The 15,668-nt window shown below is 36.3% G+C and overlaps 1 protein-coding gene across 15 annotated transcripts in view; it reads left to right on the top strand.

The window, feature by feature from the left end:
- The window catches only part of NOL4 (nucleolar protein 4), a 412,809-nt gene that overhangs the window by 215,029 nt on the left and 182,112 nt on the right, over nt 1–15,668 (top strand). The gene's annotated exons all lie outside the window — the stretch shown is intronic.

Raw genomic sequence — 15,668 nt, 5'->3', positions numbered from 1 at the left:
TTCTGATTAACATACAGTGTAATATAGTTTCAGGTGTACAATGTAGCAATTCAACACTTCCATGTAACACCTGGTGCTCATCACAAGTGCACTCCTTAATGGGTTAAATATAACCCATCCCCTACCCACCTCCCTTCTGGTAACCATCAGTTTGTCCCATTTGATTTCTTAAAAAAAAAAATTAACTTCACATTTCTATCAGTTTGAAATAACGCATGCCGGTGATTTTTGTTCTGTAAGTTTTGAATGTATACTTCGGAACACAGAAAGATTTTTATGGAATATACATTTTGACTCCTTCCCCCCACCCCTCCTCCATTTCTAAATTAGAATTGAAGAACTGATCTTTTGACATAGATCTTAAAGCAAAATGTCTTAATTTGAATTAATTTCTGAATTTGCTGAGGCACTGTACTTCCTAAATTGGCTCTATTTAAATCCTCTTTCTTGCCTGAGGGTATGTTGTTTTATCCTCTTTTAAACAAGTCACTGACATCATCAGACACTTAAGCATTTCTGCCTGAGGGAGGCTGCTACAACTTTTGCTGGGGTAAATGTGCAAATATTCTCTCCAGTGGTTTAAAGCCAAATCACACAAGCACAAATGATTTTTTGTATTCACTAACATGATCTGAATCAAGGTTACATTTTACAGAACAAAATAACCTTTAAGTGCTCTGGCCATCTACATTGTCTGGTCTTTATAAATGTCCTTTTTATGCCATGTATCTGTTGAGTATTTTTCTAAAACTATTCAGTGGTTTGCTCTTCTCTTCTATATCCCCATATTCATTATAATGATAGGAACTATGCTCATTTGAAACACACTGTTGCACATTTTAAACAAAGTGAAGTTACTTTTCCACTCTCTAAGATGAAGTTGTAAAAAGCGCAGATTGAGTTTGGGCTATATGTGAAGAGTAAGATGAGAAATGGGCCTGGGGAGGAGACATACCCGAGGAACCAAATATTTAATGGTTTGGTAAAGGAAGGACAGCTGTATGTGAAAGTAGCCAGAAATATAGAAGAAAAATCAGAAGGGTATAGTATATGGAAGCTAAGTATAGTCTACCTTTCAAGAAAGAGAGTGGTCTGCTCTGATTGACAATGCTGATATACCAAGTAAGACAAAGATAGAAAACAGTTAAGTCTGTGAGAACAGTTTTAGAACACTTTGGGAGCAGAATACAAAGTGATTCTTTATTCATTCCTTCAAAGATAACAGAATAAAAGAATATATTAAATATCTGCCATACTTACACTAATGAAGTAACAGAGAACTCAGAGAGGAGTCTTTTTTCATAAGACCTTTGATAAATTGTTTTGGTAAAAAGGGGTACATATACATAGAAAAGTTTCTTAGTAAAAGTATAGGCAAATATCCATTTCTGTGTTAAAACATTGGGAGTTCAAAGTAAGAAAATACTATTTCTATTGAAGTAATAAAGAGGGCTTCTTAGAGGAAGTGAGTCTTGAACTTTGAAGGAAATATAAGATTACCATTTTTTCAGAAAGGCTCTCCTGTTGGACATTGTGAAGGGCCTGGAATGCACAGGGAAGATGAGTTGGTCTCATAGGTTAGGGAACCATTGTCTATTTGGAGCTAGGTAGGACTTCATAACACGGTGTTTGAAGAAGAACCCAATATCATTATGCAAGATAGACTATTTGCCACCAATTAATTTATTCAGTGAATATTTACTGAGGGACTCCTCCCTGCAAGGCACTATTGTAGAAAGCAAAAACATGGAAATGAGCAAACTAGGGGCCCAACCCCTCAAAAGCTTAAAGTCTAGCAGGAAAGAAAGGCAAATCCATGGTTATAATCTGATTCCATAAGTAATATGATGGGCAAATGGCAAGGTGAAATGAGAAAAGAAAGGTGGGGCACCCATGGGACTATAATGATTCTTAAGGAAGACTTTATGGAGAGATGAATGCCTGCATGAATGTGAAGTGTAAGTAGAAGTTATTCAGGTGGAAAGGATTATTTATGGTAGAGCATGTGTGGAGACATAAAGCCCTGAGAGAGCATACTTGGCATGGAGATTTGCAAGGAGCTTAGCATGGCCACAGCAGAGAATATGGTGGAGAAATGGAGTATAGAGAGGTTCCATCAGCAAAGTCTTCATGGGCCAGTTCAAGGACTTAGGATTGTATCCCATAGGCAAGTTGAGCGTGATAAGGTTGTGGTCAGCTTGCAGTTTTAGAAAGATTATCCTGGCTACATCAGAGCAGATAAATGTGATAGGGGCTAGGAAATAAAAAAGACAGAAACTGGTTAGAGAGCTATTGTGGCATTCCAGGAAGAAAATAATGCAGAAATACAAAATAAAATGAACATATTACTTTTGCTCTTTTGATATTGTATTTGTGGGATATATAGCTCGATAGATTTCATATTGCCGAACTCATGGGAATGTTTTTCACATACACTACAGTAGGAAAAACCTCCTTTAGGAGGGTTTACATCCCATTAGGATGTAAATTCTATGAGTATGAGAATGATATCTACCTTGCTTACTGAGATATGTCTAGCACCTGGCTTAATATCTGGTACATAGTAGGTTCTCAAATATTTTGAAGAAATAAAGTTTTATCAAATATGGGAAGTGAAGCAGAGAACATTCATGAATGACTCCGGCCTTATTGGCTTGATTGACTAGGTGGATGGTGACACCATTTTCCAAGATTCAGAATGAGAAACATTTGAAGAAGTGCTTTTTTGATATATAAGGTTAACCGTGCCTATGCAGTATCCATGGGATATATTTAATAGGCATCAGGGATATATGTTTCAGCTGAGAAGAAATATCCAGATTGGAGAAAGAAACATGTGAAAGGTTTAGAAGTGCAGCCTAAAGCTCTTGTGGTTGATAAGATCACCTCAGAAGAGCATAGACTGAGGAGACAAGAGTCAAAATATATCATCCTACAGAAGAATATCGGCCCATCAAGAACAGGTGGCATAAAAGGAGTTTGTGGAGGGGAAAAAAAAAACAAAAAAGGAAGAAGAAAATGAAGGCAACCAGATAAGGAGATGTTTTAGAAGCCAAAGTGTGGGGCATTTCTTTTTCTTTTAAAGATTTTATTTATTTATTTGACAGAGAGAGACAGTGAGAGCAGGAACACAAGCAGGGGGAGTGGGAGAGGGAGAAGCAGGCTTCCCGCTGAGCAGGGAGCCCAATGTGGGACTCGATCCCAGCACCCTGGGATCATGACCTGAGCCAAAGGCAGAAGCTTAACGACTGAGCCACCCAGGTGCCTGAAGTGTGGGGCATTTCGAAACTGATGTGTAGTTAAATGGAGTAATCCTTAGGTGAAGTGACATAGGTCTAAACCCAGGCAATGGTTAGGAGAGTTAATGCTAAGTAAGAGTTGGAGTTAGAACACATGGCAGAAGAAGGGGCAGAATTAGTGGGGAAGTGGATTGGAGACAGTTATAGAGGCTGGATAGGGAAGCCGAATCATCTTAATTGTGAAGGAGACTGTGCCTGGAATTTTGTTTTAGGGATTCTTCTTGCAATGTGAATTTGTATGCAGAGAGCTCTGGGGTTCTTGGCTTTGGATCAACACTTGCTGTACCTGAGGCTACCAGGTGAACTTCATACGAAAGGTTTAGCACTCATCTTTCACTTAGCACTACCTCTTGTAGTCCTTAGAAATGTTCCAACACTTATGTACAAATTTATAGAGTGACACTACCAATTTCTTCTTCCAGTATTGTTCAGGGTAGCCTCTGCCATAACTTGGAGGAATGTAAAAGCTTAATTATATAGTATAATTGAAAAACTTAGATTTCTGTGAGTTTGACCTATTTCAAAATTTTATTGTGAATAATATCAAACAAAAATTATTATAAAGCATTTAAATCTGAACGGTGAATAGAAATGCTTAAAAAGAATAGCTGAGCTGGACTATGCCATTTACCGATTGCTTGTTATTATGCAAATTCACTCACTAGACCAGTGAATCATATTAACCAATCTAAAGAATAAATATATTGCATTGAAAGAGCTTAGGTGATATTTATTTTCTGCTTGAAGATGGCCACATTTTTAGAGGACAACTAGTAACATTAGAAATCAGAAGAAAGTAGAAATATTGATTAAAAGCTTAGAAAATGAGACTCCTGAGGAAGTGTAAAGGAACAAGTTATATAGGAAAAAAAAGGTTAAGAATACACAAATTTGAATATAAATATGTTTAAAATTATTATGTGAGAATAAAAACAAAACAAAATCTAATAGAGGGAATTATGTAACTTAAAAACACTATCATTGATTTTTTTTTTCTTTTTGGTTTTCTCTTTTTCTTTTGGTATTTGTGACCTAGCTGCATTATACTTAAATATGGTAAAATATTCTGAATCAATCTCCCAAAAGAATAATGTTTCAAGTAGTAACTGTGGTAGGAGGGTGATTATTGTTTGAGGGTTAATGTGTCACTGTGGTTACTGCATATTTGGTTTCGTTTTTGGCTCAGTTCCAAGACCCTTCAATCTTCACTTTATTAAAATAATATTTTTCCCTAAAGTGGTCCATGTGACATTTTTTCAATGAATCTTTCCTTTAAATTCTTACCAAATGGGTATTAACATTCAAATTAAAGTTTATAAAATACTTATCATAATTACCATTAATAGTTACTATGTAATTTTATTTAGACATGATGAATGGAAGCAGCACATTTTTCTAAATATCTTTATAATATTTAGGTGTAATGAGATTGCCTTTTAAAACATAAGAGCCACAAATTTATTTTTGGAACAATGTTATCTTGCTCTTTGTTGTATGGATATTCTAGTTCATTATTGTTTTAACTTGATGATTTTCTTTTCTTTTTTTTTTTTTAGAGATTTATTTATTTATTTGAGAGAGAGAGAGAGAGAGAGAATGAGAGACAGAGAACATGAGAGGGAAGAGGGTCAGAGGGAGAAGCGGACCCCCCACTGAGCAGGGAGCCCGATGTGGGACTGGATCACAGGACTCTAGGGTCATGACCTGAGCCGAAGGCAGTTGCTTAACCAACTGAACCACCCAGGCGCCTAACTTGATGATTTTCAATATCTAGCTTCTTGGTGTTATATAAAGATTTGGGCACAAATCTTCTTCAGGGTAGAAACAACAGTATGTATTCAACAAATATGCCTCACGTGTTAGGCACTGTCCTGGGTGCTAAAAAAAAAAAAAAGTTTATGTCATTAAGAACTCACATTTGCCAGAAAGATAGACAGAAAAGTAAATAAGTGTGTTATAATATAGAAACTAATTTATATGTAGGTGTGCCTTCTAGGCCTACTAACCTTGTCCTGGAAAGTTCCCAGGTTAATTTTTAATGGTTAAGTAGGAGATAGCCACTTGGTGAAAGGAAGTAGGAAATTCGCAAAGAACACAGCATTAAACTAAGGCCTAGAACTGTTGAGAATGGAAGTGGTGAGAGATAAGTCTGGAGCGGTACTTCAGGGTGTCAGACTAGGGTAGGCTATGGATGCCCTTTTAAAGCTTGAACTTCACTCTGTCATTGACAGGGTATTTCTTAGAATGGAGGATAGGAAAATAGCATGATCAGATTGTGTTTTGGGGTAGATCATTATGGCATCTTTGTTACAAGATGGCTTTAAGTGGCATAAAAAGGGAGGAAGCTATTAACAGGATGAGGTCTTGCCTTAGTGAAGTGGTGGTAGGAATGGAAAGGAGAGCAAAGAATTAAGAAATATTTAGAATGTTAAATGGGCAGAATTGGGAGTTTGATTAGGTAAGTGATGGAGGGTGTGAAAGAAACTTAGAGCCAGGAGATAAAGGATATATTAGTTCTGATATTAGGATCTTATGTCAACTCTAATAATGATGAACACTTACTTGGGTATACTTTCATATTCACAACTCAAACCAACTCCATGTGGTAAAGAGAGCAAGTGTAATTAGCAGCTGTATTTAAATCTAAGTGCATAAAATCTAATGGATGCTAAGCTATTTAACTAATATTAATTATATACTTAGTTAAGTGATAAAGCCTGGTATTGAATACAGGTCTTCTGACTTGGCAGCCCATGTGCTTTTCACCATACCCACATACTGGTTGATGTTGTGTAGGTCTAGTTATCTCTGTGGACCATATGGTGACTATGATGAGCACACTCTCCAGAGAGGCAGAGATTTAAAACAATTGGAGAATAGTCCCTTGATAAATGGCACATATCTGCAGTGTCATTTATTATACATATATTTGTTTTGCCTTCCTATATGAATTATTTTACATAAAAATAATATACTAGTGCTTCTATTAGAAAACTAAGCATGTATCCATTGTTGCTTTTTGTGCGTAAATGTAAATAAATGGGTAGTTGAGTTAAAGTGGGTCCTTGAAAAGCCCCAAGGTAAATTTTAGACTTATATTTTGCTAACTACCAATTTAAGATGACATCTTCATATATTTTACATATATACATATATATTTACATATGTATTATATATAGATAGAGAGTGTGTGTATGTGTTTTATAAAATATAAAGTTGTGTGGACTTCAGTTCTCATTATTCAACATATTTTTCCTTCTGTCCTTAGAAGATCTTTTTTTAATCAAAAGATATATAAGAAGGATATAGTATCATATGATTTTTTTGTAGTGTCTATCGTATTTGCAACCTAAATTTAAATGTGTATAATGCTTTAGCAAAAAAATATGTGCCTTATTCAGGGATCATTAAATTAACTAACTACTCTGTAGAATAATATAATTTTAAAACTGCTTCATTTTCCAGATGAAGAAATTAAGACCCATTCAAGTGACTCCTAATACCCAGATCTGTGTCCTTCTGAATCATTATGCTGTCATGGTTACCACCTGCATATGCTTATATTCTTGATATGTTCTTATAGGAAGAGAAGGGGTAAAGTCAACATTTGTGAGTGCCTACTATGCATGATCTAGTCTATGTTTGCTCATTTCACATTTGTTATCTCAGGAGAATGGAGAAGACAAGGGGCTTCTAAAATTTATACCCTGAAATGTGCAAAGTGAAGTTGATTTTAATTCTCCATATGCAACAAAATATACATTTTGAGTTCCCTTTTAAACATATGAGTTCAATCAGTTCAATACAAAATCTCAACTGATCCTTCAGCCATCAGTGCTATGCATCTGGTTAGAGTAATACATTATATTTTTGGCCAAAATACAAAACCAAGGAAAATGACCAATTATTATCTTTGTCTTTATTTGGTGGTTAATCAATAGCTCAAAAAGAAATAGGGTTGTATTTCGTGTGCTTTGTGTAATTTTGTTTGTTTTGTTTTGGGTTGGGTTTTTTGCTTTGTTTTGCCTGTGTATGTTTATTTATCTGTCTTACATTTGTATTCTGTCATTGGGGATAAGATAAAATGTTTGATATTTTTAAAATATCATTTGGTCTGTAGGTTATTTGAGAATGGTAGAGGAACTCTAAGTGAGAGAACTGTAATTAATATACCCAGAAGTAATTCATACACATCTCAAAATAATTGGTACTACCAGGACACATTGTGAAACACTTTGATATTGACCCAAATTTGGGGACAGAATAAAAGAAGAAATACCAGCGACCAAGACCAATATATTCTAATTTGTCTCAATATAATAAATTTATATTGTTTTCATTAATATTAAATATTTGATGAGTGTTAAAGTATATTCCTGAAAGCAACTATCTGTAACCTTGTTATTAGTATGATTTTTAAAAAATATTTTTGAATTGAAGATCTTGGGGTTATTTGGAATTGAGAGAATAACATGGATGAGAGTTTAAAGAAAAGGATCAAGTAATAAGCCACAAACTTTCATCCCAATGAATAATAATGAAAGGTAACATAATTGAGTTCTTACCATGAGTTCAGGCAGTATTCTAAAAACTAACTCATGTAATCCTCATATAACCCAATGGAATTAGGTTCTGTTATTATTCCCATTTTTACAGATGGGAAAACTAAGACCCAGTGACATTATAAATATGGTTACACTAAGAATTTCTAGACTTTGGATTTAAGCCCCCAATCATTTGGCCCCCCACATTTCAAACATACAATTTGAATTGAGATCATGGGGTAGGGCCTGAAATGAGCAGCATATTTAACTTGGTGCTGAGACCCCCAGAGGCTATTTTATGGCTCACAGTTACTACTTGATCAGGAAGACACACTGATCAACTCTGTGACCTGGAGCAAGTCTACCTTTTAAGCCTGGATATTTCATTAATTACATGGGGATAATAATACTTAATCTATAGACAATTGTGACAATTGTTTATATAAGCACATAATAAATGGAATTGCTGTGGTAGTTGTTACTGGCTCCAGAGTTTGGGGCTTAGCTAAATCTTGCAAAAACATTCTTGACTCATAAATATTTATTTGGAAAGTTGAATATCCCTTTTTTATAGCCTACCAAGTACTTACTGAGATTGGCAATTTGGAGGAGCGTTTTACTTTATTTTATCTTATCTAGCAAATACTATCTTTTCTTCCTTTATTCCTTCTTCTTCCTTATTTCCTTTTAGTTACACCTATTTTCCAGGCACCTGGAATATGTAATACATTCCCAGAGGTATTTTATAGGCATTTATTCTAGGACCTATTTCTGTGAATATGTAACAGGCACTCATGGAAATAGATCCTAGGATACCTTGCAATTTCTGCTTGTTAAAATCTTCCTGACCCTGTTGGAATCTGTCCAATTCAAATGTCACTTCCTTTATGGTATCTGTCTTGATTACCTCAGCGGGGGAAAAAGAAACTTTTCTTTTCCGAACTTCTAGGGAGAAAGATCCATGAGGAATAAGGACAAGGAGGCAGGATGATAAATTGTGTCGGTGGTGGATTGTATGGTTACGCCTTAAAGTGATTTACATGCATAAAACTTGCTCCTTACAAAATGTTTGTTGAACAAAAATGATGCAGGGATGTGGGAATAAATCGTATTGATCTTATCCCACCCACTTTCTTATATCACCACTTTCCTCACATTGCCACCTGGCTTCCCCAAACTTCCTCCTATGTAGTTTACTCTGACCTTAATCTGGAATATGAGTATGTCCTATTCCAGGTAATATGTATACAATCTTATTTCTCTGGGCCTTAGATTCTCATTATATTTCACCGTCGTGACTCAATTGAATATGACATCAAAAACCAACAAATGGGGGGGGCGCCCGGGTGGCTCAGTCATTAAGCATCTGCCTTTGGCTCAGGTCATGATCCCAGGGTCCTGGGATCGAGCCCCGCATCGGGCTCCCTGCTCAGCAGGAAGCCTGCTTCTCCCTCTCCCACTCCCCCTGCTTGTGTTCCCTCTCTCGCTGTGTCTCTTTCTGTCAAATAAATAAAAAAAATCTTTAAAAAACAAAACAAAACAAAAAAACCCAGCAAATGGGATTACATCAAATATAAAAGCTTTTGCACAGCAAAGGAAACAATCAAAATGAATAGGCAACCTAGAGAATGGGAGAAAATTTTTGCAAAGCATATATCAGATAAAGGGTTAATATCCAAAATATATATAGAATGCATAACAACTCAGTAACAAAAACAAAAAAGTCAGATTTAAAAAGAGGCAGAAGAACTAAATAGACATTTTTCCAAAGAGGTCGTCCAAGTGGCCAAAAGGACATGGAAAGATGCTCAACATTACTTATCATCAGAAAAATGGAAATCAAAACCACACTGAGATATGATCTCACAGCTGTTAGAATGCCTATCATCAGGAAGACAAAAGAAGATAAGTATGGGAGAAGATGTAGAGGAAAGGGAACCCTTGTACAATGCTATAGGAATGTAAATTTGTTCAGTCCCTGTGGAAAACCATATGGGGGTTTTTCAGAAAATTAAAAATAGATCTACTGTACGATCCAGGAATTCCACTTCTAGGTATATGTCTAAAAGAAATGAAAACAGGGTATCAAAAAGATATATATATATCTCATATCTTCTATATCTTAATTGTTTTATATATATAAAAAACATATATATGTGAATATTATTCAGCCATGAGAAAGAAGGACATCTTGCTATTTGCAACAACATGGATGGCCTTGAGGACATTATGCTAAGTGAGATAAGTTAGACTGAGATAAGTTAGACAGAGAAAGACAAATACTATGATATCACTTATATGTGGAATCTAGAAAAAAAAAAAAAGCCAAACTTGTAAAAACAGAGAATAAGATAGTGTTTACCAGGGGACAGTGGGAGGTGGGAAAACAGGACAGATGTTGTTTCAGGATACAAATTGGCAACAAATTGTAAATAAGTCTTAGAGCGCTAACGCACAGTGTAGTGAATATAGACAACAATATCATATTATAATAATCAAACTTGCTGAGAGACTTGATCTCGATTATTGCCATCACTAAAAAGAAATGATAATCATGTGGTGTGATAGAGGTGCTAATTATTGCTATAATGTCAATCATAACTATACGTGAATGTATCAAATTAACATATTATACACTTTAAATTTACACAGTGTTATATGTCAAATATATTTCACTTAACAAAAAAACAGTGACTCAAATGAATTGAATTTCTAATATGATGATTGATGAGCATAACATCATTGCAGGCTGGTAAAAGAGATATTTGGGAGTTTATGAGGTCTTGTGTCCTGATTCTCAAACGTGCACACTAAGTGTAAAGAGAATTGATTGGCTTTTTAATTGGTTTCACTTTGGTGTTTCAGACATAATTTTTTAAGACTTAATTTTTTTAGAGTAGTTTTAGGTCCACAGAAAAATTTAGAGGAAGGTACAGAGACTCCCCATATCCCCCTTGTTCCCACACATGTATTAACATCCCCTAGCAGAGTCATACATATGTTAAAATTGATGAACCTGTATTGATACATCATAATTGCCCAAAGTCCGTAATTTACCTTAGCATTCTCTCTTGGTGTGAATTATATGGGTTTGGATGTATTATATGGGTTTCTATGTATTCCTCAGTTCCTGTATAGGCAGGGTGCCATACCAGAGATTGTGGGTGCTATCGAACGGCTTCTGAAAGAGCTACTATATAACAAAAACAAAAGGTAAAAATATATGAATGCCAATCATTACATGCAAAGATGTTCCATGAAAACACAAAGCAGATGACTGAAGAAGGGTTCATAGAGGAAACACTGTGTGTATGAATGAAAGAATAAGTATAGCTGTGATGAGAGAAATTTGAGGAGGCGAGAAGAGGAGAGTTAAGTCACAAAAGCAAGAAGGCACCAAACTGACCTGGAAGCAAATAACCATGAGTTTGGATAGACTCAAGGGTGCATAAAAGCAAGTCAGGGGGGAATATTTTCCAGGGCCAATCCTAATATGCTATTTGGTTTATATCTGTGAGCATGGGGAACTACAGAAAGATGTGAGCATGAGAATGATGCAGTGAGCATGATCTTGGGCAGGAGGATGGATGGCTCAGCCATTCTTCATAGAATGGTTTGAGGATGCTAGAGATAGGGGGTACAGAGAACCCTTCCAGGGGAGAGGTACAAGGGCCCTTGCCAGGGCAGGAGCTGTGCCAGTTTGTTTTGAGCTTATGGAGCTTCAGGTGCTAGAGGGTTGGTTAGGCATGGCTGATGACAGATGGAAATGTGAGGCCAACAGATAGCAGAAAAACTGGGAGGAAAGAAGTAGGGGTCATCTGCTGTGTCAGCAGATGTGAAGCCAGACAGGAAGTGGCCAGCCAACAAACCTGAGCCTTTTCTATGGAAGAAAGAAGAGAAAACAGTGAGGAAGGATAGAGATGAAACTGACAAAGAGCCAGAAAACAGAGAACTTAGCAGGTCCAGGCCCAGAGTGAAAGAAAGGGGGACAATGGAGCATTTTGAGAGTGGAGGAGAAGGCAAAGTGAAAGGAACCTTTGACTTGGATGTCCCTGGAGACCATCCAGAAGGCAGTTTCAGTTGAGTGGTGAAAACAAAGGCAGATCTCAAAGAACTGAGGCATGAATCAATATACGATTTCCTCAGAAAAAGGCAGTATAGTAAAAGGGTTTGTTGGATTTGTATGCTTTTAAAAATGATATATGGTTAGAGTAATAGTTTTATGAAAATTAAATATAAGTTTAAATTAATATTTTAACACAATATCTTAACACTGACTTTTCAACTGAATTTGGCAAATAACTTTGGGCACCAATTACACACTGAGCACTGGAAATGGTGCTCCAGGGGCATCAAGAAAAGAAGGGAGACATTAAACATGTTACAATGTGACAGTGTGGTAAGTGCAGTCACTAAGGATAGTAAATAAGCCACATGTGTAAGAGAATGACTCATTTTATTGAGAAGAGTGCTGGGAATGAAAGTTTGGAGGAATCAGAAAAGATTTTTTTTCCCTGAAAATATCCCACCTGACCTGGGTCTTAAAGGAAAAATAGTTTCCAGCCAGAAAAAGGAAGAAAGATGATTCAAATCTCTGGAATTGACTAAACTGTATGGGCTCAGACAAATTACTTAATCTCTCTTTAAATCAATTTACTTACCCATGAAGTGAGGGAGTAATCTTTATTGCTAAGGATTCTTCATTTAGTCATCGGCATATATTTGCTATTTGCTATTTGCTATGCACCAAGCCCTGAGTTAAATGCTAGGCACTTGGTAAATGCAATGAGAATCAAATGGGGAAGAAAAAAAAGCTGTAAAATGTTTAATGTGGACTCAGTACAAAATGAAAAGGATCTATCATTTTTTGTGTTATGAATGTAAATGAATGAAACAATGCAGTAAGTTAAGGAAATAATAAGCCGCCAGTCATGCTGAAGACTAGGATGAGTGTGTAGTGTGTATGATAATGATGGGTGGTGGGGTGTGCTCAGGACGAGAGGAGAGGCAGGAGAGAGGAGATGAGGTGGAAGCCTGATCATGAAGGATCTCATAGGCACGCTGAAGGCTTTGGACTTGATCTTACAGGGAAAAGGGAACAAGAAAAGGATTTTTCAGCAGGGGGAAGATGTGATTCCACTTGTATTTTAGAAGGCCAAATAGTATGCTCTTCTAATTCACTAAGGTGTTTAATATGATCGAAGTACTGGATTTGCAAAATTGGTAAAGTAAACCTCATTTCATCTATTGAACAAGAATGTACTGAAGATCTACTATTTGCCAGGTATCATGCTGGGCTCTGAGGATGCGGGGATGAATAAAATGCAGTCTGTTCTAAAAATACCCAGTCCATTGAGCAAGACAGTTACCTAAATAGATAATGGCCTATCATAAAACACATGCAATAATAAAGATATGCATGGGCAGCATAATTGCATGAAAGTTTTGGAACACTGGAAAACATCAATAAAAGCCAAAAGATAATCATTTACTTTAATACTTGTTCATAAGAAGTTCACAGATTGGGTAGAGATTTCAAAAATGCCAAAAGCAAAATGTAAAATAAAATTATTTCTGTACCTCCTGCAAAAATATTATTATGCAGGGACTCAGAGAATGAGTATGACGGAGTTTTCTTGGCACTCCTCTTTTTGAAAAATAGGGATAATGTTTATTCCCATAATATTTCACACAAGTTTGATAAATGTAATTAAAGGGTGTCTACATTAGGAAGGACTGATCCCAGGTTTTGACCTTAAATATAAAGCATGATCATTTTTGACATTAACTTTAGTAAAGTGGCAGTGACTTCTTAATGAAACTTTCATTAATCTACAATATTCCCAAGTCACGTAGTAACTTTTAATGGGTGAGAAAGTAAATGGGGATTTAATTTACTACTTAATGTTTGTATTGGAAGTTCTTATTTAACACTTATGTTGGAGTTTATATTTAATATTACATATTTTATGCTGTTTTACATCTTACCCATAATTCGACATTTATTGAGCCCTTCCTGTGAGCCAAGTATTATCTTGGCAGCTAGAAATACCAGGGTAAAGAAGACAGAGGTGGTCCCTGTTTCTCAGAGGCTGCTTGGGTCCTGCTAGGAGGACATGCTGAGGGGGGAGCCCTGGGAGAGGCTTGATTGGGATTTGGGAAGTCAGGACCTCCTTTGCAGAAGAAATAACATCTAAGTAGGAAATAAGAATAAGTAGGAGCTACACAAGAGAAAAGCCTTGTGTTCTATGCTGAAGGACTGGTTGCAGGCAGAGACAAAACTTAGAGAAAGACAGTGCATGGCATGTTTGAGGAAGTAAAAGAACTTCAGTATGGCAGGATTTTTGAGTCTGAGGGACACAGTGTCAAAAATGAGTCTGGAAAAGTAAATAGAGCCACATCTCAAAAGTCTTTGTAAATTATGTTTATGAATTTGGATGCTATCACTATAGAAGTCATTAATCGGGCCAAGATTTATACTTTTAGGATGTCTGAAACTGGATGAACCAAGGTAGAAGGAATCAAGGTAATCTCAAATACCTTTGAAATAATCTAAACAAGTTATTTTGGTGGCCTAGTGTCTAGCATGGGGACCTGGGTGGATAGTAGTGCACATCACTGAAGTAGGTCTCTGTGTAGATGTCACTGTCCCCCACAAAGCTGTTTTGACACCCATTCTGGGAATACTTGCCTCTCTTAGTCCATCATCCCATAACATTCTCTGCTCCTCCTACTCCAGTACCTAAATATTATGTTTAAATTTCAGCATTAGGGCTTAACACTCCCTATGATGAAACCTGAGTTCTACCCTTTTAGAAATACTGTGCTTAGGGCGCCTGGGTGGCTCAGTCAGTTAAGTGTCTGCCTTTGGCTCAGGTCATGATCCTGGGGTCCTGGGATTGAGTGCAATTTCTAACAAATATTTATTGAATCAGACTGGCTGGAAGATGGTAAAGTATATGTTGTTCTTAGCTAATGTTGTATGTATGAGAAGGAAAAAAAAAGGATGAGGGCAATTAAGTAGTTTGGGATTCTCTGGTAGAAAGAATTTATAGTCAGAGATTAGAGAATTTATTTATCATCATCTGCAGTGCTAAAGAAGTAGTGCTTAGAAACACTAAATCTCTCAGGTATATTTAGGAAGAATTCAAGTTAAAAAAAAGTTGTATTGAAGTGTACCCTACTACACTAAAAATAATTAAAGCCTTCTGAACCATCTTCCTTATAATCATTAGGAATAACTGAATTGAAATAATTCTTATTTGTGTGAAGCCTGGGTGGCTCAGTCAGTTAAGTGTCTGCTTTCGGCTCAGGTCATGATTCCAGGGTCCTGGGATCAAGTCCCTCATCGGGCTCCCGGCTCCACGGGGAGTCTGCTTCTTCCTCTGCCTCTCCCATTGCCCCTGCTTGTGCTTGCTTTTTCTCTATCTCTCTGCCAAATAAATCAGTAAAATCTTAAAAAAAAATTCTTTTTTGTGCTGAGATTCCTGACCTACCTACATTCTTGTCCTAATGTATAAAATCTAAGAATATATCTTTGTCCTTAAAATTTAGTTTACTGTTTTTTCTGTGAGGACCTCACACTTCAGAATATATTCAGCTATATTTCAGCTACATTTTTTTATTTCAGGTTTATAGTTCTTTACTTTTAGGAAATAAATTCAGTATCAAATCACATTCTCTCTCAAAAGTCATTGTTGAATTTTAAGAACTTCTTTGTTATGACAGTGCTGTCACTATTTCTGAGTAGAGAAAATAGAAATTAGCATTCTGTCATGTCTGCAGCAGAGTTTCCGGGCACTGAGAATGATATAGATATTAAAAG

Source organism: Zalophus californianus, chromosome 14 (genome assembly GCF_009762305.2).
Source record: "Zalophus californianus isolate mZalCal1 chromosome 14, mZalCal1.pri.v2, whole genome shotgun sequence".
NCBI classification, from domain to species: domain Eukaryota; kingdom Metazoa; phylum Chordata; class Mammalia; order Carnivora; family Otariidae; genus Zalophus; species Zalophus californianus.
This window is presented reverse-complemented; position numbering and strand designations above follow the sequence as displayed.